General features: G+C 30.5%; 2 long non-coding RNA genes across 2 annotated transcripts; one reads left to right on the top strand and one right to left on the bottom strand.

The window, feature by feature from the left end:
* Positions 1 to 10934: 10934 nt before the first annotated feature.
* LOC107937541 (uncharacterized) lies at positions 10935 to 12014 on the top strand. Its single transcript, XR_001694695.2, has 2 exons — positions 10935 to 11243; positions 11649 to 12014. It is a non-coding gene; the product is annotated as an uncharacterized lncRNA (long non-coding RNA).
* A 141-nt stretch (positions 12015 to 12155) lies between these two features.
* On the bottom strand, positions 12156 to 12673 carry LOC121229388 (uncharacterized). The gene is made up of 3 exons (XR_005927126.1): positions 12583 to 12673; positions 12387 to 12470; positions 12156 to 12294 (listed from the first exon to the last, which is right to left on the bottom strand). It is a non-coding gene; the product is annotated as an uncharacterized lncRNA (long non-coding RNA).
* Between the last annotated feature and the right edge of the window lie 3255 nt (positions 12674 to 15928).

Below are 15928 nucleotides of genomic sequence, written 5' to 3'. Positions count from 1 at the left end.
AATTATGGTTATTTTTCTTTTTTGGTACTTGACTATAAAAGTTACAAAATAATTACTCAATTATGAAAAATTACAAAATAATCATTTAACTATTTAATTTTTTTATCGCTAGCGGGCTAACATAAAAATAAAAATACTTAAAAATCTAAATAGTTTGGTGACCAAATTTTTTTTTACTAAACTGCATATATACATATAAGCCACAATTATATTAGTCCAATATGAAAATAAATGTTTTTATTTATTTCTTTAAATATGTATAATTGAATCAAATTTAAGCTTCATATATACATATGAGCCACAATTCAAGTTTAATGTAAATAATTATACCAATCAAAGTTCATGTATCAAATTGAACATTAAAATAAAATTAATGTATAAATTTGATTTATCCTTGTTATTTTTGTCCATTGTTTTCACGTTCCTAAAATTCCATCCGTCGTGGTCCACTGGTGGCAGCCACTTGTCACTTGAAAAGTATATATTTCAAACTACTTTGTTTGATTTGAAATTATCTTATTGGTAAATATTTAAATTTTGTAAGTGAAATGAATAAGATATTAGGATGACATTTTTTTGGATATTAAAAAATAATTTTAATTACTTAAAAAGAACAACCATATAATCATTTTTAATTCGTTAATTTATAAAATTTAAAAATTTATTGTCAATATATATAATTTTGAAAACAAACTCTTATGTTTGTATATCTAGAGTTTATAATTGACTTAATGCATGATTTTGTGCTTAAATTTGATTTTTTTTAATTTGGGAATTATGTTATTTTTTTAGTTCAATGTTGTACTTGCATTTGATAAAAATTATACATTTTGGTACTTGAAGATAACAATGTTAACTTTCTAGTATTTAATTTGGGTTTTAAAGTTAGTTTGATGAAAATTCATAATTAGCTATTAATATTAGCAATTAACTATTACGAAATTAACCCTAAAACCCAAATTAGTTCACACCCATCAGATTGTATTTGACAAATTAAATGTAAATTATAAAATTCACAATTAATACTAAATTCATTCCATTAAAAAATTATGAAAAATTCAAACCTAATAATAGTAGCAATTAACTTTCACCCAATCAACCCTCAAACCCGAATTAAACATTAGAAAGTTAACAACACCGTTACCTTTGGATACTAAAACATGTAACTTTTGTTAGATACAGATACCATAGTAGACCAAAAAGTAACATGAGTACCATATTAAAAAAAGTGTCAAATTCAAATACCAAATGATATATTAAACTTTATAATTTACATTACAGAAAATTTATATACCTACTAGAATAAAAATTTGGTTTTAAAGTATTAAAATTTTATAACCACATAATCATTGGAATTACATTTATCATTAATTTAAAATAAATTTTACAAGTGTTTTTTGAACAATCTCATTATAGATTCTAATCATATCAATTTTTTTAATACAATATCTAGAAATACCCATAACTCATCTCCAACCCATAAATAAAAAGATAACGCGTTTTATTGCCCACAAACCCTCATTTAAAGGAAATTGATGTATTCTTCCTTTTTTTTCTTTTTCAAGCTTGTAATTTTGTTTAAAGGAAATTGTGCTTTAGATGAATAATTGGAACATGAAAGATGTGAAATATACGCATAATCCAAGTAACTATTGTTAGTATATTAAATTAGTATATTGCTAATTTAATTAGTCGAAATAGTCAAAGTTTGTTAGAATTAACAAACTATAGTTTAGTTTGTTAATAGTCAGTTTAGTCAGTTTTCTTCTCTTGTAATTTGTATAAATACATTCATTGAACGAATGAAAATACAAGTAAAAATTTTACCAAATACACAATTTCCACATGGTATCAGACGTTTAAAGATTCTTCCGCATTTTCTCTGCTTTTCTGCATTTTCTTGGCATTTTCCTGGATTCTTTTTCCATTATGCCTGTTAATTCATCAACGATTGAGCTTTCTGATCCTACAATTCCTATTTCCAGTCCTTATTATTTGCATCCAAATGAAAATCCTTCGCTTATACTTGTTTCACCAGCTCTCAATAGTTCCAACTATCGTTCTTGGTCTCGTGCAATGTGTCTTGCACTTCTCTCGAAGAACAAGCTTCAGTTTGTTGATGGAAGCATTACAGTACCATCTGACACTGATTCTCTTTATCCTGCTTGGGAACAATGTAACACCATGGTAATTTCTTGGCTTAATCACTCTATCAGTTCCTTCATCTTTAGCAGTGTTCTTTGGGTTAATACTGCATTTGATATCTGGAATGATCTTCGAGAACGATTTTCTCAAGGTGATGTTTATCGAATCTCTGATTTGCAAAATGAGATTTCATCTTTTAAGCAAGATGATCGGTCAGTTACAGACTATTTTACTGAACTCAAGATTTTCTGGGATGAGTTGTTACATTTTAGGCCTCTTCCTCGCTGTTCTTGCAATACACCTTGTTCTTGTGGTGTTTTGACTACTATCAAGCGTTATCATGATGATGACTATGTGATTTGCTTTCTTAAAGTCTTAATGATAAATTTACTGGTGCGCGATCTCAGATTATGCTTTTAGATCCTTTGCCATCCATTAATAAGGCTTTTTCTATGGTGATTCAACAAGAAAGACAGTTCAATACTGGAAGTTCAAAGGTGTTTGTTAATAATCTGTCTTCCTCTGATAATACCTCTAGTGTGAATGTTGTTACTAAGCGATTTGATGCTTCTTCTTCAACTGTTGACAAAAGATGGTGTATTTTCTGTCAAAGGCCTCGTCATACAATTGAAACATGTTTTCGCAAGAATGGTTATAATAATGGATACAGGGCAAAGGGTCAGGCTCGTGTCAACAATGTTTATTCTGATGATGTTGCTGAGCCTCCACCTACTTCAACACTAAGTGATTCCTCATTTAATAATTCTGGTTTTACTTTGACTCAAGAGCAATATTCTCAGCTTTTTGCTTTACTCAAACCATCACCCTCTCCATCCATTCCCTCTTCTACCTCTTTAACCAACAATGTTATCCGTGACTCTCACTTTACTCTTGCTACCACTGAAGGTATATCTTTAACTCCTTTTTGGATCATTGATACTGGTGCTACTGATCATATTACCTATTCTTTATCATCTTTTGCCTCATATAAACATATTAAACCCATCCTTGTTACTTTACCTAATGGTACCAAACTTGAAGCATGTATATCTGGTACTGTTATTTTTCATGAACATTTATGTTTACATGATGTTCTTTATATTCCAGCTTTTACCTTCCATTTGCTTTCTGTAACCAAACTTACTACTACTTTGCCATGTTGTTTTACCTTTCATTCTAATGTTTGCAAGATACAGGCTCTCCCATCCTGGAAGATGATTGGTACAGCTAGAGCATATCGAGGTCTTTATCTACTTGACTATCCATCTCAAACTTTTACCCTTTCTACTACAACCTTTACTGCTACTCCTACTACAGATGTATGGCATTCTCGTCTTGGTCATCTTTCAGACTCGAGAATAAAACTCCTTTTACCAGAAATACCTACTTTACAACTTTTTGATAATTCAGCTTGTAAAACGTGTCCCTTGGCAAGGCACAAAAAGCTTTCTTTTCCTGTAAGCAATTCTGTTTCAATAAAGAGATTTGATCTTATACATGCTGATATTTGGGGCCCTAATCCTCTTGTTTCTATTAATGGTCATAAATATTTCTTGACAATTGTTGATGATTACAGCCGTTATACCTGGCTTATTCTTTTAAAACAAAGTCTGAAGTTCGAGAACATATTCAAAATTTTTTCCAAATGGTTGAGACCCAATTTTCAGCCAAAATTAAAGTGATTCGATCTGATAATGGTTCTGAATTTGCTATGCCTTCTTTTTATGCTTCTAAATGAACCATACATCAAACATCTTGTGTGGAAACACCACAACAAAATGGCTTGGTGGAACGAAAACATCAACATATTTTAAATGTTGCTCGAGCCCTCTTGTTTCATTCTCATACACCTCAATATTTCTGGGGATATTCAGTCTTACATGCTGTCTATCTCATAAATAGAACACCTACACCTCTCCTTTCCAACTTTACACCTTATGAAAAGTTTCACCAAACCAAACCAGATTACTCTATTCTAAAAGTTTTTGGTTGTTTGACTTATGCATCTACTTTAACAGCTCATAGGCATAAATTTGATTCTCGTTCTCGAACATGTATTTTTCTTGGCCTTTCACCTACAGTTAAAAGTTATGTACTTTTTGACTTAGATACCAAAATCATTTTCATCTCTCGAAATGTAACCTTTCATGAACATCATTTTCCATTTCTTCACAGTTCCTTGTCTCCTTCATCACCTTCATTACCAGTTTTAGCTTCCTCTCCTACCTATGATGAACCTATATCAGATTCATCTTCTTCTATTGAAACACCATCACCACCCACAAATACTGAACCGCATATTGAACCACCACCCATAAATACTGAACCACATGATAAACCACATATTGAACCACCAACTCCAAATGTAACCCGTCCTACAAGAAACAGACAACCACCTCGTTATTTGAATGATTATCAATGCTCTTCTCTGCAGGCTGGTACCAATCTTCTCCCAGGTAATAATTACTCTCTTACTCAAACTTTTTCCTATTCAAACCTTTCAGCTACACATTTACACTATACTTTAGCCATTACTGCCACTACCGAACCAAAAACATACACACAAGCCGTAAAACATTTACATTGGCGAGAGGCAATGCAAGCTGAGATTACTGCTCTTGAACAAACTAAGACCTGGATTATTACTGAGTTACCACCTGGTAAGCAAGCAATTGGTTGCAAATGGGTTTTTCGAGTCAAACATAAGGCTGATGGCTCAATTGAGTGATACAAAGCTCGCCTGGTTGCTAAGGGATACACACAACGAGAAGGTGTTGATTATTTTGACACTTTCTCTCTGGTTGCAAAGATTACTACTGTGCGACTTCTTCTTGCTTTAGCTGCATCTCAGAATTGGTTTCTCCAGCAGTTAGATGTCAATAATGCGTTCTTACATGGTGAATTGAATGAGGAAGTTTACATGAAGTTGCCCCCTGGATTTGAAGGATCAGACAAGAGCAAAGTTTGCAAATTACAAAAATCTCTATATGGCTTAAAACAAGCTAGCAGACAATGGTTCTCCAAACTTACAGCTTCTCTTTTATCCCTTGGCTACAAACAATCCTCCTCTGATCATTCTCTCTTTGTCAAAAGGAAAATGATTCTTTTACAGCCTTGCTTGTTTATGTTGATGATATGATATTGGCTGGTAATAATCAACATGAAATTTCTACAGTTAAGAGTTTTCTAGATCAGGCATTTAAAATCAAAGATCTTGGTGAGCTTAAGTATTTTCTTGGTCTCGAGATTGTAAGGTCAACTGCAGGAATTCATTTATCTTAAAGGAAGTATTGTCTTGAGATTTTGACTGCTAGTGGCTTCATGGAATGTAAACCAGCAAAAACTCCAATGGCAACCAAATCAAGCTCAAAATTGCGAAGTGATGACAGAGAATTACTTGCTGATAATACACTCTATAGACAGCTGGTTGGTCGACTCATTTATCTTACATCAACACGACCAGACATTTCATTTGCAATTCAGCAGCTAAGTCAATTCTTGGATAAACCAACTGTGTTGCATCTTCAGGCAGCTCATCATGTATTGCGCTACTTAAAGAACTCTCCTAGTTCAGGAATATTTTTCTCAGCAACTTCTTCTTTGCTACTTCGAGGCTTTAGTGGTTCTGATTGGGCTGGTTGTCCAGAAACCAGACGATCTATAAGTGGTTTTTGTATTTTTCTTGGTAACTCCCTTATTAGTTGGAAAGCAAAGAAGCAAACCACAGTGTCTCGCTCATCCTCTGAAGCTGAGTATCAAGCATTAGCAGCAGCAGCTTGTGAAATTCAATGGTTGCACTATCTACTTGATGATCTTCATCAACCAGTTTCTTCATCAACAAGATTGTATTGTGATAATAATTCTACTTTACAGATAGCTGCTAATCCAACATTCCATGAAAGAACAAAACACATCGAGATTGATTGTCATATTGTAAGAGAGAAAGTTTCAACTAGTGTGATACAATTGTTGCCTTGTTCTTCTAAAGATCAGTTGGCTGACATGTTTACCAAATCCTTGGCTACTGCTCCATTTCGAGAAAATTTGTTCAAGCTAGGCATGTTGAATATACATTCTCTAGCTTGAGGGGGGATGTTAGTATATTAAATTAGTATATTGCTAATTTAATTAGTCGAAATAGTCAAAGTTTGTTAGAATTAACAAACTATAGTTTAGTTTGTTAATAGTCAGTTTAGTCAGTTTTCTTCTCTTGTAATTTGTATAAATACATTCATTGAACGAATGAAAATACAAGTAAAAATTTTACCAAATACACAATTTCCACAACTATTAAAACCCGAATTCTCACGTTTGTTTTTGCTTAATCTATTCCAAAGCTATTATTCATCAATAGTTAATATTATTTGTGGTGAATTTGGTCATACAAAATTTTTCTTAGAGAATTTGTATCTAAATGTGAGTTTTAACTTTTTTTAAAAAAAAAACCGAATTGAATTAAAGTGGTACAAAAATATATTTGGTGTTTAGACAAGGAGCCAAATTGTTGTGATGAGCGGTGGGTCTTCAAAGGAACAGTCTCTAAAATCCCTTCTAAGCATTGTGTATATATATATATTCCCTAAACGAATAAAAAAAAACAGCATGGTTTCCATGAATGAAATCTTTGGCCGGTTTGCATAATCCAATATTATCTATCCTCGACCGGAAAAATGATATTCGGATGAAGTTTGCAAGTTGGAGCAAATCTTATGGTTTTCATTGCTAGTTCTTTGCATGATTCAGGATGAAGTGGCTTAGATTTGGTTAGATTTTTTGCCTTTTTATGAATGTGAAAAGTGGAAAAAAAAGATCTCTTAAATCTACACATGAGGCAAGATTGGAGAAACAAAACCTTATCTCTCTTTTTTACTTCTTTGAAAATTATGGTTTTGTCGGTTTTTTAATGATACTAGGGGGGAAAATTTTGTATTAAAAAGATTTAAGTCTAATTATTACTTTTTAGAGACTAAAAGCTAAGAAATTTAATTAAAATATTTCGTATTTGGGGGTCTTAAACAGAAAATTTCCCATTTTGCCTAGCGGCCAAAGATGAAAAGCCCATAATCATGATCTTCTTGTAGAAAATATGAGAGGATAAACGGTTTTATTTGGAGTCCATAGTTATGTCTAGTAATGATGGCGAGATTTCTTTTCTATATAGATTACAAGTTTTGAAACAGGTTTAAATAATAACTAGTTGAATTGGAGTCATCGTTTTATTCTTTATATAAAGAAAATCTTCAAATCTTTACTTGGATAGAAAAGAATCTTTGTATTATGTTAAATACCTTATAGCAAAATTAGAATTAAACCATCAACTATTATTAGCAATCAATTAAGTTTAATTCTAACCATAAAAATTATATCAAATTTTGTGTTTTTTGGTAAAAATTTTTATTCTCTTATAGAAGTAACACTTATTTGTCATTCATTCCTTTTTCTCGCCACTAGAGACATCAACAAACATGTTTTTCTTCTTCTTAAACTTGTTGGTTTTCAACTTTAGTTTTATGTCAGCTCTTCGACTAACAAGTTTGATGAAATAACTTCATTAAGTCTTTAATCGAACTTTCTCCTAAACGAGCTTATTATCCAATTCATTAATATCACACTTATTTTTAATAGTGCTACAGTTAAATTAAAACAATCCACAATTCAAACACAGTGAGCTCAAAATGAACTAAACTAACCATGAGCCATCTACCATCATCCTCAAAATCTTTTAGCCTTGTTGCAATATTAGTCATCTTGATGATATATTCTTGGATTCCCACTACTGCAAATTAGGGATATCACGACATTTTTTTTAACCTTTAGTGATGTTTACAAATGCCACAATATCCAATATCCAAACAGATAGTATAGCAAAATTATACAGAATCTATTTCAATTTGATTTGATTTTATTCAATTTGATTTAATGGCTCCTTTAATGCAGATTTGTATCTTTATTCATGAAAATTTTCAAAATTCCTCCATATTAAAGCCTAAAAAGATACTACATAATTCTTTAGAGACACACAATGAATTTATTTCACTCTCAAAATAATTTTTCTTTTTGTCTCCAAAGTTTCTAACGTTCGGTGATAGAAGAAGGCAAGGTTTGTTCGTTGATCACTGCAGAAGTACTACTATCACGATCATTTTGTTGTTGTATTCTAGGAGATAGACGACCAACGTTTCTTTAAGTACCATAGGAGCGGCTGAATCTGTCTTAAGGAAACTGTGAAAACAGACCTCAACATCTAATTAAACCCGATTCCCTTATTTAATTTCCAATTTTTCAAGATCTTGTTTATTTAATTATTTTTCAGATGTGATGTTTTAAATAAATATAAATATTTGTTTATATTATTTGTCGAAACCATCTTTCAAAATTTTAAATTTTAATGAAAAAAAGGAGGAATTAACTTTTTGAAAAATGGAAATAGAGTCGCCACCGATCTTTTTGTTTAGTGTGATTGGATCACCTAGAAATTTGGTTATTTTAATAAAATATTTCCTTTTATTAAAACAACGATCTTGGTCTTACGAAAATATGAGAAAATGGGTTTGGGAGTCAGTTACGCATGAGGAAGGATTAGCACCCTCACTACGCCCAAAATTGGTACCAAATCAATTAAATACTGTCTTCATGTCTAAAATTAAAAATATTTTTGAAATGTGGTTCTTTTTAATAACATTTGAATAACCCGAGTTGGTCGTCAAAGTCTTCTCGTTTCGAAGGAATATAGCGTCATATCCAGCACGATAGGACACGATCCTTTATACCCTCGAGAACACGATAAATTTCGACTTCCAAAAGTTTATATGTTGAAAACCGTAAAAAGATGTCCAATTGTTTAGTCTAACGAGAAAATCGATACCCAGGACAGTAGGGCACGACCCCTCAAATTTCTAAACATCGAACATTGCCTTATTTTAGAATGAGTGAAATCCTAAAGGAATATTCGATTATTTGGAACAAACAGGAGATTGCAACCCAGCACGATAGGGCAAGATTCCCCGGATTGCCAAACGTCGAACATTACCTTCGTTTTGAAGAATTTTTAAAGACATGAGCGAAATTCCAAAGGAATATTCGATTGTTTTGAACAAACGGGAAATCGCAACCCAGCACGATAGGGTATGATTTTCGAATTGCCAAATATCGAGTATTGCCTTCGTTTTAAAGAATTTTTAAATGAGTAATCGTAAAACTGGCTTAAAATGCATTAATTTTACTTGAAATAGAATGAAATGATTGATTTTTAAGAGTTAGAAATTACAAAGCGATATTTGTCAATCAACAAAAAATGAAAACGTAGGATAACATGCATACGTAAAATACAATAATGGATGAATGAAGATAATATATCTTATTTAATCGATTAACAAAATAAACAATTAAATATAACTAGCCTAAAAAGTATAACCCAATTTGCAAATATGGGTGAACAACAGTTGATTTAATAAAACAAACAAATGGGGTGTAACAAATATACATATGAAACAACACATATGAAAAACAAAATAATATGAACTCAAGAATATATGAAAATATTAAACAATATGAAACAAAAATATAACAAGTTTCGAATATAGATGAACAAAAATTGAAATAATAATACAACATACTATTAAACAACATGAAACAATAATACGGTAAATAATACGAAAACTAAAATAACACATAACATACAAAACAATATGGAAACAATTTGAAAACTATTTAATATGAAAAATTACAAATGAACCACATATGGTAGGGTTTGAAATAATTTGCATATATAAAAATAAAACTAATAAATAATATTAAAATAAACATTATGAAAGAAGAGATTTGGAACAAATAACATACAAAAATATTTTAAAAACATAACATATACATACAATAATGGACATATAATAATAAAAGAATCAATGTGAATAATATATAATGAAGGTATAATAAAACAACAAAGAATAAACAGTATACATGAAAGAATAGCAAACCAATATGTAATAAACAATATATACATGAAAGAATCTTAAATAATCAAAGAAATAACAAAATATGTTTTCTTAAAGAATAAACTATATACATAATGGATTAAAAGCATACACACATATATATATATATAAATTTAAAAGCAATCACATGTAAAAATAACATAGGAATGATAATACATATAAAATTAAATTAATTTGGTTATATGTGTACAAATATATAAAAACATTTAAATGAGATACTACATAATATATTAAAATAATATGACATAAAGAAGAATCTCAAAATAATAATTTTATAAACACAAAAAAAATTCTCAAATAACTTTACACACATAATTAAATGAATTTTAAAAACAATAAGTATTTTTTAATAAAAAACCATTAAAATAATATATGTTTAAAATGAATAATAACCATAAATAAATAATGAACCAATAGAAAACAGCGAATTTTAAATTACAAATTTTAAAAACTATGTAATATGCCTAAAATATAATAATTAAAGAATCGGTTAAAATATAAAAATGTGGGAAAAAATAACATAAAATACAAGATCTTAAAATAAACAATCATAAAACAATTTTTAAAATAAATAATACATAAAAAATAATATATAAAAAAATAGTTTTAACTAATTAACATAAAAAAAACATTTAAAGTCAATAATATATATTAACATAAATAATATACATGAAAGAAAGTTAAAAAAAAATTGAAATAAATAATATATAAGGAGATTAAAAAAATAATAATGAAACAGAAAAGTAATATAAATATAAGTTAAGGACAAATTTGAAATTAAAACAAAATCTGAGATCTAAAAGCTAAACATTACATCAAGAAGACGGGCAAGATGGAATTCACAAGGACCAATAGGGATTAGAACAGAAAATAAACCAAACCCAATTTTATTTGTTTCCAAAGCCTTAAACGACGCTGCTTTATCAGTTATTAAGGCTAAAAAAAACTTGGAAAATGTTGTCTGCCATTTTTAAAGAACAGACCCATCATTTTATTAGGGTTTCGACATCCCCATGCCCCAAATGGCCGCCGCAATGCCAACCCTCCAAAGGCCAACTTTGATGACGGAGGGAGAGTTGATGACGATAGAGGAGCGAGTCAACTCAGGTATCCTTCTTTCTCTTTTCTCTTTTTTTCTTTTTTACACACAAATAAAAGGAAATAAAAAAAATCAAAAGAACCAAACAATCGAAAAGAAAAACCCTTTCTTTCTTCTTTATTTTCTAAATGCGATGATCAAAGATTTGAAGAAATAAATTGCCAAGTAAAAAAAAGAAATTGCAGAAATCAAAACAGAGATTACTTTTTCAAAAATGGCTTTCGAATCTTTCTTATTCGATCTGCATGTATAGTATGCGTTCGTAGTTTTTACAAAAGGAAAGGTTCTTGGCTTTATAACCGAACCAAAGAAAATGAAAAAGAAAAATACAATTCCTTTTCTTTTTTTCTCATTGCTCTGCCTGTTTTTTGCTATTGCTGTTGTGGTCGTCCTTTGCTTGTCTTCATTTGCAGGTACGGAGGCAACGTGGTGGGGGTAGCTGACGCGTACAGAGGCTGCTGGTGGTGTCGACGTGGAGGCGCGAGCCATGGTAGTGCTGGAGGCTACTGCGGCGCTGAGCGAATGGGGCTAGGGTTAGGGCCATTGTATTTGGGCCGTGTAATTGGATTTTGGAACTGGACCCGGACTATTGATTGGTTTTTATTTTTATGGGTTTTAGATTTATTTTGGTATTTTGGCTTTGACATGGGCCCGGGCAAATTGACTCGTTTACATTATTTATTCAAATCTTATATTTAATATAAATATTTATATTTGTTGACTAACTTGTTTTATCCAACAGTTATTGAAGTAGCGCATTTTGTGCGTGTATTTCCTCTTATCTTTCTCCTAACTTCATCGTTTTTGGCATGCATTTTTGCCATTGTTGCTTTGACGTCATCTAGTTCTTTGACTACTTCATGTGACGAAGTATTTCGTTGAGAGCCACATCCAAAGAATTGAGATGAAGTCGGACCTATTCCGAAAATTTACACTCGTCCATTTCTCTTGGGTCCAAACACTTTTGTAGTAACTCAAATTTTGAAGTTCTTGCGGATCCAGTGAAGTCCCATTCGGTGCAGCTTATTGATGCCCAACAAGCCTTGAATTTGCTTTCTTCTGCACGATATTCAAATAATTTGAAGTTTAAAATGTCATTTGAAAAAAAAATATGATAAGTAGTCATTAAATTTAAGGATTAGCAAAAAGACCATAAGTTGTGTTTTTTCATCTTTCTTTGTGTGCATCAGACGAAAAAGTTCAAGTCAATCCAAAAACTATCCATCTATAGTTTCCTACAGAACATCGAAAAAAAAAAAAAGGAGTTGGTTAACAATAATAAAAATTGAAACAATTAACACCATTTAAGTGCTGACTAAGACCAATAATTCAAGTGATTTCTCATACCTTTTCATCAGCAAACTAAGCAAAACTTCCTGAACCACTTGTGTGAATGCATTTTTTATGGCTTCTCCTTTGTTCATCTTTTCTCATTCTTGTACAATGATAAATATTACTAACACTTATATAGATCTGACCATGGGTTATGTTGAGTCGGGTTTGGGTCAAGTTGATATAAAATTTTAGGCTTGTTTTTTAAGTACGAGTTCGACTCCACTCGAAAAATGAGCTTAAAATTTGACCAAACTAGACCTAGATAAAAAATGCTAAACCTGAACCCGACTCAACCCAGCCCGCTCATATTAAAAAAATTATATAAAAAAATTAAAATATAATACATCAAATAAACTAAAAACATTAAAATAAATATTTCTCAACAAATTGAAAATACTTTAAAAAATTTATACTTAATTAACACTAAATAGTTACAAATTAGTAATTAAATGTCCCTAAAATAGTAACAAAATTAATAACAAAATAAGAGTTATACAATATTCAAAAAATAACAACAAAATAGTAGCAATATAATAGCAAAACAATAATAAACAATAGCAAAACAGTAGTAAACAACACCAACGAAAAAATTTTAATCAAATTTGGGGCAGGTAGACGTGTGCCCGGCCCGGCCCGAAGGCCCGTCCGAAATGTGGGAGGGTTTGGGCAAAAATATAGGTCCGAAAAATGGGCTTGAACAAAAAAATAAGGCCCGTTTAAAAAAAGGGCCGGGCCTTAGGTAAGGTATTTTTAGCCCAGGCCCAGCCCGAATCACTAAAGGACAAAAAAACTCTGCATATATATTTTTTTATTTTTGAATGTTATTTTCTTGTTGTTTTCTCCCTATTTTGCTACCATTTTACTATTATGTTGTTATTATTTTGTTGTTATTGTTTGGATATTGTATAAAATTTATTTTATTGTTAATTTTCTTATTATTTTAAAGGCATTTGTTAATTATTATTATTATTTTAGAAGCATTTGCTTGTTAAGTTGTATTTATCTTAGTGTTATTTAAGTCTACATATTTTTTAAATTTTATTTTTAATTTGTTGGGAAATATTTATTTTGATATTTCTTGTATTTTTGATGTATTATATATATATTTAAAAATAATATAAAAAATTAATACGGGCGAGCTGGGCCGGGCTCAGATTTTAGTATTTTTATTTGGGTCGAGCTTGGACAAAATTTTAGGCCCATTTTTTGGGCTCGGCCCGGCCCGATCCCAATAAATAGGCATTATTTTTTGGTTAAGCCCGGCCCGGCCCATGAACACATCTAAGGGCAAGTCAGGTTGGGCTCGAGTCAAAAAACTACTCAATGCCTAACCTAATTTCTAAATGGACCTTTTTTTTTTTTGTCTAAACCCATTTTTTGAGTATATATTTTTTCTCAAACCCTATTACTTTTCGGGTAGGCCTTCAGGCTTGAAGAGAAAACTCAACCCATGATAAAGTCTATGTTTATATAAACATGAAAAGTAATTTGACTATTATTTATTTACCTTCGCTTTATCCGAGAACACAAAGTCCACAAAATTCTGGTATTGCCACCCGACCTCATCACATGGTACGTTTTCGCCTCCAACCTAAGGATCTTCATACTTCATGACATGTTGCTTCAATTTGGACGTATAATCTTTCCAGTTCTTCCCCAAAGATTTCAGAACAAAGTCTTCCAACTTTTCATCGAAATGAAATTTGGTCTGCAATTGAAAGTTTAACTAATTATTATCTAAAAAATTTCAATAAAGAATTATAAATGCAATTAAAATATGAAGTGTCACCCTAATATGATCAAGAATGGCCGCTTTCTGGACTTTCTTCTGCTTATCGCATCTCTCGAAATGTATTGGACACCACCGACCATGTCAAGCTGTGAACCCTAGAAACCCAGTAAATAATTGTGCTTCCCAACCAATCGGCACGTCGTTCCACTTGTGCATTTAGACTTTACAGTTTCATGATGTTTCCTTTTAAAAACGTCTTTACATACACACCGTTTGAGGTGTTTTTAAAAGAAACTCTGCTAAGTTCTTGGAATTAATTTACTTTTTTTTATAAAAATATAAATATATTAAATTAAACATTAATTATATGTTTTTATTATTTTTATTATAACATAATAAAATTATTTTGTTTTTAAATTTCATTAACATATAACTTGTCATTTATATTATAATTCACATTAATTTCTTCTAAATTTATATTACTTTATCTAATTATATAATTAGAAATATTTATTTCTTAATAATCAAATAAAATAATCTAAGCATATTGTGGCGTTTAGGGTAGAAACGCTGCTTCATATATACGAATAACGAAACTAAATTTTCTTTATATCTCACTTATTCATATAAAATTGATTAGTGACATTTTTACCAAAAACGCCACTAAAAGTTATGAACTACAATGGTGAATTCATTTCAAAATGCTACTAAAGTGTTTCATCTAGAGGCGTTTTGGTCATAAAAGTTGCTAAATGGTTTCTTCTGGAGGCATTTTTTTCATAAACGTCGTGAATGTCAGCGGTATAGAAGCGGTTTTATGTAGAACATCGTGGAGGGTTCAATCTGGTGGTATTTTTGTTGTAAATGTTCCCTGTTTTCCCCGTCGTATCCCTAATTTGTTGTAGTGGATCCCCTTGACTCATCGAACTTTATGATTGTGAGTTGTGCTATTAAATTACCAACGAGTGACTTGTTTGCATAACAAAGACGTTCTTCCACAAACGTAACATATTCTTTCACAATGTCATGTTGTGAAATTATGCTTTTAATTATGTTAACAATAGTCATTCGCAAAAACATAAGGCTCAATATGATTGATCGTTCCTATTATTGATGGTGCAACTTCTCTTCCCTACCACTTAAGTTAATAATAGTAGCAAGTTTATATTCTAATATTGTCAAGATAACTTGCTCACTCCATTCAAAGAAGTTAATTTATTAAATAAGTAACAAATGAAGGTAGTGAATAAAGAAAATTAGTTACAAAATAATACATAAAAATGAAGCAATACATAAATACTCAAAATATTAAATTTACTTTATAAATTCATATAAGCAATCCTTTGGGTAGATATTATATTATACTATCATAAAAAATGTTATTAACTTTAATAGATAAATAAATAATTTTCATTAAATATACGCGTTGTCATTCAACATTAAAATCTATATCTAAAAAAGTAACTTGCCTCCATAATTTTCATTATTCATGGAATAAATAATTCACCTTAGAGCAAAATCTAAATTTTTAATGAGTAGTGAATGTTCATTTATCCATATTTCCATCACAAGTATTTCATTAGTTACATGGATATTAACAATTTAAATTTGCATAATTGATTGGCC

The sequence above is a fragment of the Gossypium hirsutum genome, chromosome A01 (assembly GCF_007990345.1).
Source record: "Gossypium hirsutum isolate 1008001.06 chromosome A01, Gossypium_hirsutum_v2.1, whole genome shotgun sequence".
NCBI lineage: Eukaryota > Viridiplantae > Streptophyta > Magnoliopsida > Malvales > Malvaceae > Gossypium > Gossypium hirsutum.
Note: the sequence above shows the minus strand (reverse complement) of the source record. Positions and strands in the feature narration are given on the sequence as shown.